This window comes from Peromyscus leucopus, chromosome 18 (assembly GCF_004664715.2).
Source record: "Peromyscus leucopus breed LL Stock chromosome 18, UCI_PerLeu_2.1, whole genome shotgun sequence".
NCBI classification, from domain to species: domain Eukaryota; kingdom Metazoa; phylum Chordata; class Mammalia; order Rodentia; family Cricetidae; genus Peromyscus; species Peromyscus leucopus.
The window spans coordinates 3339749-3350562 of NC_051078.1; positions in this window are offsets into that span (position 1 = coordinate 3339749).

Here is a 10814-nt window from a genome sequence, read left to right on the forward strand (position 1 = left end):
AGTTTTGGTGCCTATCCTGGATCTCACTCTGTAGACCAGGCTGGCCTCAAACTCACAGAGATCGGCCTGGCTCTGCCTCCCAAGTGCTGGGACTAAAGGTGTGTGCCACCACTGCCCGGTTCAACCAAAATCTCTTTAAAGCTTAGCTTGTACTTACTTTTAGTAAGTGTTATGTATTCATATTTAGTAATTAAATATATATTTGAAAAGATTTTAACCATGTCAAATTACATGCTTCATTGTGTATCATCTGGCAGCATCACTGATACACAACCTAATATAGTCAACCTACGCTTACTGTAACAAAAATCAGGATTAAACTAAAAAGATGCCCTGGCCCTGATGTCACAGGCCTAGAACACCACCAGCTTCTCGGGAGGCCGAAGCAAGAGGATGAGAAGTTGGAGGATATCTTGGGCTGCACAGTGAGTTTAAGGCCAGCCTAAGCAATGTAGTGAGGCCCCGTCAATCAAAAGTAAAGAGAACGGAAGACGGAGATCTCCGATGGAGGACTGCCTAACATTCACAAGGCTCCATCCCCCAGGCCACCTAAATAAAGACAAGTAAGCAAACTGAAGCTGGAGCTGGGGAGATGCCTTGTTGGCTCCCTGGAGTGGTCGTGGTGCACATGTTTAATCTGAGAGCTCAGGAGGTGGAGGACCTCTGTGAGTCCAAACAACACACACACACACACACACACACACACACAAACGCTTGTCACTCTTGCAGAGAATCTGAGTTTGGTTCCCATCATCCATGTGGTTCTTCTCACAACTGCCTGTAACTCCAGTTCCAGGGCATTCAATGTCTTCCTTTGCAAGTGCACATACCCACACACAGACACGCAGAGAGACAGATCAGATGTGTACACACACACCACACACACAATGATGTTGTTTTGAATTATAAACAACACCTAGCTAAACAGTAGCCTCTTTCCTTGTGCCAAACATTGTAAGCATTCGGTTATTTATGCAGTAACAACTAACAATCCCACAATGAAAGCGCTTCTGTCTCATTCTCTAAACGAGGAAACAGGAATTGCTTCGCTGAGAAAGGGCAAGATTAAGATTAGAACTTGACAGGTTGCCTCCGTGTCCAGCCAGGTAGCCAGTATATGACACTGTCTCCAAGCACCACGCACCACAAATGGCTAGGAATGCCATCCAATACAAAATCGTAAGCTTAATTAAAACATAAGAGTTGGAAACTTTTTTCCTTGTAATTCAGTTTTATGGATCTCAAGTGTGAACTTTAAAGAAAATGTCAGGAGGTTGGACACATCTCTCAGCGATGAGTGCCTTCAGCCACAAAACATACCTAACGATATCAAAGACAATAAAATCTACAGTGTTTGGGTTCCCAGCTACTCGAGAGAGTAAAGTAGGGGGATCACTTGAGTCTCAGAGTTTAGCAACAGCCTGGGCAAAATATATGCTCTAAAAAAATGCTCCTGAGGGCACTGGAGAGGTGGCTCAGTGGTTATGATCACTGGCTGATCTCCCAGAGGACCTGAGTTTGATTCCCAGCTCCCACTTGGCCACTTATAACTCTTAGTAACGCCAGACCCAGGAGATCCAATGCCCTCTCCTGTCCTCAGGTACCAAGCTGCATTAGGGCACAGCCACACATGTAGGCATCACTCACACACATAAAATAAAATGAATCATTTTTTGGAGACAGAGTTTCTCTCTGTATAACAGCTCTGGCTGTCCTGGAACTCACTCTGTAGCCCAGGCTGGCCTCGAACTCACAGAGATCCACCGGCTCTGCCTCCTGAGTGCTGGAATTAAAGGTGTGCACCACCCACCCTGGCAGAATAATTTTTTTAAACAACAAGAAGGGGATTTATATCAGAGAAGACATAAAATTCTTATCAAATGGGAGAAAGGCAGTGGAAGGTCTGTGTGCTCATTACTCCTGGAAGGATTTTACTTTTAGGGTTCTCTGTTCCGTAAGAATATCGCTGCTTGTAATAGTAAAGCCAGTGACATGCACAGCCTTCCTTTCTAAACAACTGGATCAAGCAATCGAGTCTGGAGTTAAATATTTAGTCACTAGGGAGAGGAAGTATTATTTGGACTAAGACAAATGTAAGCACAGGCTGGACTCAAGATTGTAAAGACTGACTTTTTAACTATTGGACTTCCGTCTGCAGGTGATAAATTGTCATAAACAGGCTTTTCTAAAGGGCACATGATTTTTCTTTTTACATTCATTAGTGTGTGTGCTCATGTGGGCACACCTGTGAGTGTGCCGCACACCAACGTGGAGCTCAGAGGACAGGCTGAGAATGTCTGCTCTGCTGTTCTACTTGAGTTCCCTGGATGGAACGTAGGCTTGGCAGGAAGTACCTTTACCATGCCGTCTCGTTGGCCTCGGAGGCTTTATTTTACTTTATTTTAGTGTCGGGATGTTTTGCCTGCATCTATGCTTGTTCACTATGTGTGTCCCTGATGCCTGTGGAGACCAGAAGAGGTGTCAGATCCCAGGGACTGGAGTTGGATGGTTGTGAGCCACCATGTGGGTGCCGGAAACCAAACCATCTTTCCAGGCCCTGCATTATATTTCCCATAAAGACAAACAAGTTCTTTGGACTCATTCCAGGTTTTAGTCAAAGACTGAGACAGGAAAAGTTAAATATGAACCTAGAATTCGAGAAAATAATGATTACTTTAAAAGAAAGAAAGAAAGGAAGGAAGGAAGGAAGGAAGGAAGGAAGGAAGGAAGGAAGGAAGGAAGAAAGAAAGAAAGAGGGTCCAGAGCGGAGGCTCCCGGTGGATAAGAGCACTGGCTGCTCTTGCAGAGGACTAGGGTTAGTTCCAATAATTCACATAGAATTATCATCTGTAACTCCAGCTCCACGGGGTCTCTGCCTCCTTGGACACCAGGTGTGCATGTGGGTGCACAAACATCTGTGTAAACAAAACACTTAGACACATGAAAACATCTTTAAAAGAAGAAGAGGAAGAGGAAGAAGAGGAGGAGGAGGAAAAGAAGGAGGAGGGGGAGGAGGAGGAGGAAAAGGAGGAGTAGATGAAGAAGAATTATTCAGGTTGGTCTAGAGGTGGCCTGGTGGGCTAAAGGCACTTGCAACCAAACCTGATGACTCCAGTTTGATCCCCAGGTCCCTCAGAGTAGTAGAAGGAGAGAAATAATTCCTGCAGATTGTCATCTGACCTACACACACACACACACACACACACACACACACACAATTATTAAAACTTAGAAGAGAATCTTTTAAAAAAATGATAGGAGGGACTAGAAAGTCTCCTCAGTGGGGTAAGAGCACTAGATACTCTTCCAGAGGACTCGGGTTCAATTTCCAGCACCCACATGGCAGGCACCACATCCCCTGTGGTTCTAGGGGATCTGACACCTCATCTGGCCTCCGAGGACACCAGGCATGCAAGAGGTACACTTATATAACATGGGCAAAATATCTATATATATAAAATAAAAAAGCTAAAAGTTTTTAACTAAAAATGATTATATATGATATGTATTATGATATATGTATATATAATGGTTATATATGTACATATGTATATGGCTCAGTGTGAAGGCAGCTTCAAGAGACTGGTACTAGTTGGATATTATGACAGTTTTAGCATAAAATAATTCACAATAAGAATGAAATGTGAATTATTGGAAAATATGAATCTATTAGCCTAAACTGAAGGAAAAAATTAAGAATCTGGCTGGGCGTGGTGGCAGTGCCACTGTAAGTCTAGCACCAGAGAGACAGTTAGGCGTAGGGAAAGGGTGGATGCCGGCTGATAAGTGTGGAGTGGGTGGAGTTGTGAATGGCTACTTTATAACTACCACAGTAAAAACCAGTTACAGTAAGATGAATAAATGAATGTTAATTAAAGAGGAAATTTGATTAAGAGCAGGATCTATACATTTTTATGATGTTTTAATCCTTGTGGCATTGAGGATCAAACCCAGGGCTTCTAGAACATTAGGCAAGTACCATATCCCCAGCTCCAGAAAGCCCCTTCTGATTGGCTTATTTGTTGTGGAATATGACTTTAACTAGGCAAAGATGTGTTCCATTTGTTTATACTACAGACTATTACTCTAACTGTGTACAGGTGTGTTACTTTTGTTTATGCTGCATTTGTTTAACTATGCAAAGATGTGTAACATTTGTTTCACCTTGCCTGCCTAAGGCACCTGATTGGTCTAATAAAGAGCTGAATGGCCAATAGCTAGGTAGGAGAGGGATGGGCGGGGCTGGCGGGCAGAGAGGATAAATAGGAGAGGAAATCTAGGCTCCAGAGGAGGAGGAAGAAGAGAGGAGAGAACGGGGAACACATCCAGGGTCAGAAGCCAGTCAGCCAAACATAGAGACAGCCAGAAAGTAAGATACACAGAAAGAAGAAAAGGTAAAAAGCCCCGAGGCAAAACATAGACAAAGAGAAAGAGGTTAAGTTAAAAGAGCTACCCAGAAATGAGCCGAAGGTAGGCTGAGCATTCAGAACTAATAATAAGTCTCCATGTCGGGATTTGGAAGCTGGTTGGTGGCCCCAAAGAAACAGCCGGGTACCCTTATTAGTTTCGAACTTTCCAGTGCATGACAGACAGCATCTCTAGGAGACACATCACTTAGGAGGACTGAAGGGACACAGTGTAACTCCAGACATGCTACCCTGACAAAGACATAGTGTAGTACAGAGTTCTGTCTGGGGGTAGTTAGCTTGATTCTAAGTAGGAAGATAAAGACAGGCTTAATGAGGGGAAATAGATGTATATACATATCTGTATAAATATAAACTAACTTGTATTTTTTTAAATGCCATTCATTTTTCAAAGGAAGACTGAGAAACTTCTAGATTAAAGATGGCTAAGGTACTACTTCTACCGGGACCTACCAACATGGGCTGTGTTTGCACTAAAACCTTACACCCAGAGCACACTGCAGGGAAAAGGGACAGGAGAGGGTCTGGAGAGACGAGGAAGTGTAGCTGGAATTTTCTTGGTCCTGCCTGGCCCAAGGTCAGGACAAATCTCTCTCACCCGCCAGTCCCGCAGCTTCTCAGACTCAACCAAGTAAACACACAGAGACTTATATTACTTATAAACTTTATGGCTGTAGCAGGCTTCTTGCTATCTGTTCTTATGTCTTAAATCAACCCACTTCTATTAATCTATAAGTTGCCACGTGCTCGTGGCTTATCAGTATCTTAACATCTGCTTCTCATCATGGAGGCTGGCAGTGTCTCCCTGACTCAGCCTTCCTGTTCCCAGAATTCTCCTCTCTCCTTATCCCACCTATACTTCCTGCCTGGCTACGGGCCAATCAGTGTTTTATTTATTAACCAATCAGAGCAACACACTTAACATACAGAACATCCCACAGCAAGGAAGGATTAAGATCACTTGTTTCTCTCTCTTCAAGTGGACAGGAATTGGGCTCCCAGAACCCAGGCTGAGTGGCTTACAATTGCCTGTAACTCCAATTCCAGGGGATCCTACATCCTCTTCTAGCCTCTGTGGACACCTGCTCATGGGTGCTATCCACAGACACACACAAGCTCATAACTAAGAACAAAAGTAGGCTAGGCATAGTGTCACACACCTTGAATCCTACCACAGCCTGGGAAGAGCAAGCTTCCAGGCGGCAGCCAGGGCTGAAAGGGAAAGTCCACAGCGTAGCAAAACTAAGACTTTTTCTGAGGGGTTTTAGGGAACGGAAACACCCACACATATTCTCTCGATGGTTTCATTTCCTTATTTTTTTATTTTCTCATCTTGTTCTCATCATGTTGTACTACTCTGTAGTAGAATATTTTAAGGTGTGTTACTTTTGTTTATGTTGCATTTGTTTAACTCTGTGAAGCTGTGTTACTGTGCCTGTGTAAAACACCTGATGGTCTAACACAGAACTGAACAGCCAATAGCAAGGCAGGAGAAAGGACAGGATGGGCTGCAGGCAGAGAGAATATGTAGAGGGGGAAATCTGGGAGGAGAGGTCTAAGAGCTAGAGCCAGAGAAGAAGGAGGCCATCGGGGTCCAGCCACACAGCAAGTCATGAAATAAGAATAAAATTTACAGAAGTTAGAGAAAGGAAAAAGCCCAGAGGCAAAAGGTAGATGGGATAATTTAAGATAAGAAAAGCTGGCTAGAAACTAAGCCAAGCTAAGGCCGGGCATTGATAATTAAGAATAAGCCTCCATGTATGATTTATTTGGGAGCTGGGTGCCGGGCCCCCCAAAAAGACCAACAAACAACATCACTGATCTGTTGCTTCCTCACGTCGTATCCTCTTGTTGCTCCTGCCTCTCCAGCCGTTTTACAGTTTGTATATTCCAACAAAACCTTTTGAGGCAATCCCAGAGTCACACAAAGGGCACATTCCATAATTAAGTGAATGATTATAGAAACCATGACTGTGTAAACGTTTTTGAACTAACTCCCTGCAATTAGAGGGTAACTGGCGAGTGCTGAGTCTCCAGGCAAGGAGTCCGTATATCCTCTAATTAAAGCCCAAGCCAACCTTCCTGAGACAAACCGTATGTTTTTTAGCATCAGCTCAAGCCTGTACTTTCAAAGATACTACAGCATACTAATACTAAAATCTTAAGATGTACTTTTTGTCCTGTGTGTAGCTCCTGATTATCTAACACCGGCAGCCCTCATTTGGGGCTACAGAGTCAAGTTATTTTCTGTAGCCTTGACTAGTCAGATTATATTTTCACAAATTGAGGTCAGGAATCGGTGCAAGGACTTAATCATTTGCCAGCTAGCAATAATTGGACTGTCTTTGTATTTACAACCTAGCCAGACAGAATAACTGTGTGTCCTCATGAGTTAAAAATTGGAAACATTTATCTAAAAAAAAAAAAAACATTAGCAAGGCATCAGGTCTAATCTAAAGCTCTTTTGAATCTTTGTTTCACCTAATGATGTACAAGAAACCTTTGACTTCATATCTCAGCATAAAGATTAAAGGAATTTGAGCCAGTCTGGCTCCTGGACACAAATGTTTCCCTAAAGCATAAATCTGAGCTGTGGTCTAAAGCAGCTCCTAAGTGTGACTCACAGGCCTCGTGGAACAACAGGTCTTTGTTATGAAACATATCCTGGTTTTATTTATAGTCATCAAACTCTGTGTCAATTAGACAATACAGCTTAAGGAGGACTCATCTTTCAGACAAAAGATCAAGATATATTCATGAGATAAACACACTACAATGCAGGGAGTGGGGGATCCCCACATACATATGCATTATATCAGGTACCAGAGAAAAGCATGTAGGCACAGCAGAAGACAACCTGGAGTCTGTATTCTCTGGAGCTCTGCTTGAACGAGACATACCCATCCGTTTTTCTTCAGGTGGCTTGACACCTAAACTTCAATTGCTACCTGCTGTTACTCTGACATGGACACAGGCACCAGCAGAATCCCAATACGTGGGAGGCAGAGTCAGGCAGACCTCTGTGAGTTCAAGGTTGCCTGGTCTACATAATGAGTTCCAAGGCTATATAGTGAGACCCTGTCTCAACAAACAAACATCACATAACTAAATAAATCTCAAGATGGGAAAAGAGGGAGAGGAGAAAGGAGGAGAGAGAGAGAGAGAGAGAGAGAGAGAGAGAGAGAGAGAGAGAGAGAGAGAGAGAGAGAGAACATGAGGTCTCAGCTCTGGATCAGTTCATCGAAGCAAATCATGACTAAAAATGCTGGCTCTTTTGGAGGTCAGCAGTCTGTTCAAACTACAGGTCATCATGGGGGTTATTTAAACCTCCTTCTGAGCCAAAATGGTTTTAAGAATCCTATAACAAGAGAGATGTGAGTGGGAAATATCGTGTGATCTTAGATTGAATCCTGGTCCTCAGTTGGGGAAAATGGCTGAGGGCAGTTGAGAAAGCTAGAAGGAGAATGGTAGATTAGTAAATGTTTAATTTGGTTAAAAGATAAATGTTAAAGGGTAAATGTTAGGTTTCTCGAAAATTGATAACTGGTATCTAAGACTATTTCCTTGTCCTTAAACTTAAAGGAACTCTAAGATGTAAGGCAGTAAGGTAGCAGGATGTGTGCAACTTGTTCAAAACAGGGCTGGAGAGATGGCTCAGAGCAGAGGACCTGGGTTCAATTCCCAGCACCCACATGGTGGCTCACAACTGCCTGTAATTCCAGTTCCAGAGATCCGATACCTTCTTCTGGCTCCAAGGGCACCAGGGACGCCAGTTGTACACATAGGTGAGACACCATACACATAAAAATAAAATTTAAGAAAAAAAAAAACTGTTCAGAAAAAAATAGTAATATGGTGTGACCTAGATAGGACACGACTGTCAACTGTAACAGGCGCATTTTATATTTTATTGATAACTGAATGATTGTTAATATTGTACTAAATTACACAAAATTATAGAAAAATAATAAAACAAATATGAAAAATGGAAGAAGGGGAATTATCAAAATAAATAAATTTGGCAAAGGCTGGTCAAGGTGATTCAAGAAGACATTGCTGTCACTGACTGAACTTGAACTTTTTAGTAGTGCTAAGAGATAAATGCCACAGAACAGGGGTGCTGCTAGGCAAATTCATTCTGTATGTAACTTTTAGTCAAATATCTACATAACAATAAAGCTGGACATTTCTATTTTCAAGTTATGTCTTTCCTTACCAATGTTGGCGCCTTCCACACTGAGCAATCATACCCACGTAATACATTCCTTTTAGATACGCGAGTGCACTCTGGATAATTCTTCTGATTTCTAAGTTTGGAATTCTTTCAAAGTAAACTATTTACCAGTCACTCCTCTCTGGGTGTGGCGCTGTACACCTGAAATCCCAGCACTCCAGAGGCAGGAGGGTGACTACAGGGGGAGCCACCTAGTGGGTGGGCAGATGTGGGCCAGCTACGCACTAGAACACACCCAGACAGCAACCGAACTCAGCTGAGAAACAGGTGGACAGTGCCTGGCCTCTAGAGACACTTAGCTCTTGTTCTCAGCAAAACTGAGGCAACAAACCCAGAATATGCTACTCCTCCTCTTCTTCTTCTCCTCCTACTCCTCCTCCTCCTCCTCCTCCTCTTCCTCCTCTTCCTCCTCCTCCTTCAGTTTATAAATAGCTTCATTGTGGCGTTTTCCTTTTTTTAAAACCCTTTTTTTAAAAAACAAAGTTTCACTGGATAGCCCAGGCTGTCCTGGAACTCTCTGTAGACCAGGCTGGCCTCAAACTCAGAGATTCACCAACCTCTGCCTCCTGAGTGCTGGGATTGAAGATGTAAGACAACATGCAGTGTGGCATTTTCACACATTTGTGGCATTATGTTTTGTCCTTATTCATTCTCTCTCCCTCTGACTGTCCTCTCCTGTTCCTCTCTCCCCCAGGTAATTCCCCCTTTAGCGATTGCCATGACAGAGTTGCAGCAGGTGGCAATCGAAGTTCAAGGTGTCAGCCCACCAGGAGGCAACTCCCTGATGGGTGAATCTCAGACAGGCAAGGCCCTGAGACCACAGACCCCAGAGTGCCTTTTGCTTCTCTGTGCCTTTACATGTTGGATGCTGCCATCTTTCTCTGGTATCTGGCATGCTGTGAATGGGTGTGGGGAGATCCCCACTGCCTGTACTGTAGTGTGTTTATCTCAGGGAAACATCCATGTTCTACTGGGCATTTTTGCCTGTGGATTATTATGAAGATGGTTTATTCTTAAGCTGTACTGTCTCAATGATGACAATAATGTTATTTTAAATAGAGCCTTGATTCTTAAAAATATAAACAAGGAGTCGGGCGGTGGTGGCAAACACCTTTAATCCCAGCACTCGGGAGGCAGAGGCAGGCGGATCTTTGTGAGTTCGAGGCCAGCCTGGGCTACCAAGTGAGTTCCAGGAAAGGCACAAAGCTACACAGAGAAACCCTGTCTCAGAAAACCAAAAAATAAATAAATAAATAAATAAATAAATAAATAAATAAATAAATAAAAACAAGGAAGTGTCGCACAGATAGAACACATGAGTTTCTTCTGAGAAACCATATAGACCGTGGCTTAGTTTAATGATTAAGAAAAAAAATTGAGTCCCACTTAGCCCAGCTAGCTTAAATTCTTTTAGGCTTAATGCTGGGAACTGTGTTCACAGGTTTTGGAGTGCATCACAGCTGAAAGAAAGCTTTGAAAATTACTTGAAGTTAGACTGAGACTTTTTTGTCAAATAGCTTTGAGGTGAAAAACTCGTGAAGACAATCTAAAGTTTTAGAAAGGCACATAGTTGAGTGAGGAACTCTTTAAGGCCAGGGAACAAGAATAAAGTGGTCCAATTATTACCAGCTGATACACTTTTCTTGCTAGGACTGGTTGATGACCAAAGGTGATGATTAATTCCTTGTACCCGTTTTTGCCCTCAATCTCCTGCTATAAGAAACTATTGGTGAGTAGGTGTGCACCCTAAAGATTTAAAGTAGAGCTGACTGATTCTTTATCATGTATGAAAGTTTAGGTTTGTGATTCCTTTAAGATTCCTTGTAAGATTAACTTTGAAGACAAGTAATAAAGTAATTGGCCCTTTCTTTGTAACTGCAAAATGCAGCCTGCCAGTAAATGACCTGACTGAGAAGAATATCTTGCTTGCCTACACGGTTTATCTATAAGAAGTTGCTTGGCTATGAATGTATGTGGGTTCTTGGGATAATTTGTTTTTCACCTGTGATATGTAAAATGTTTAATCATGTAAGGGATGTGGAAAACATGCTGTTTTTTATTTGTGTTCATTGTAATAATTCATTTGAAAAACAAAATGTAACCACAGTGTCATTTTTATTTTGTCTGAAAGATTTTGCTGGGTTATATAAGCT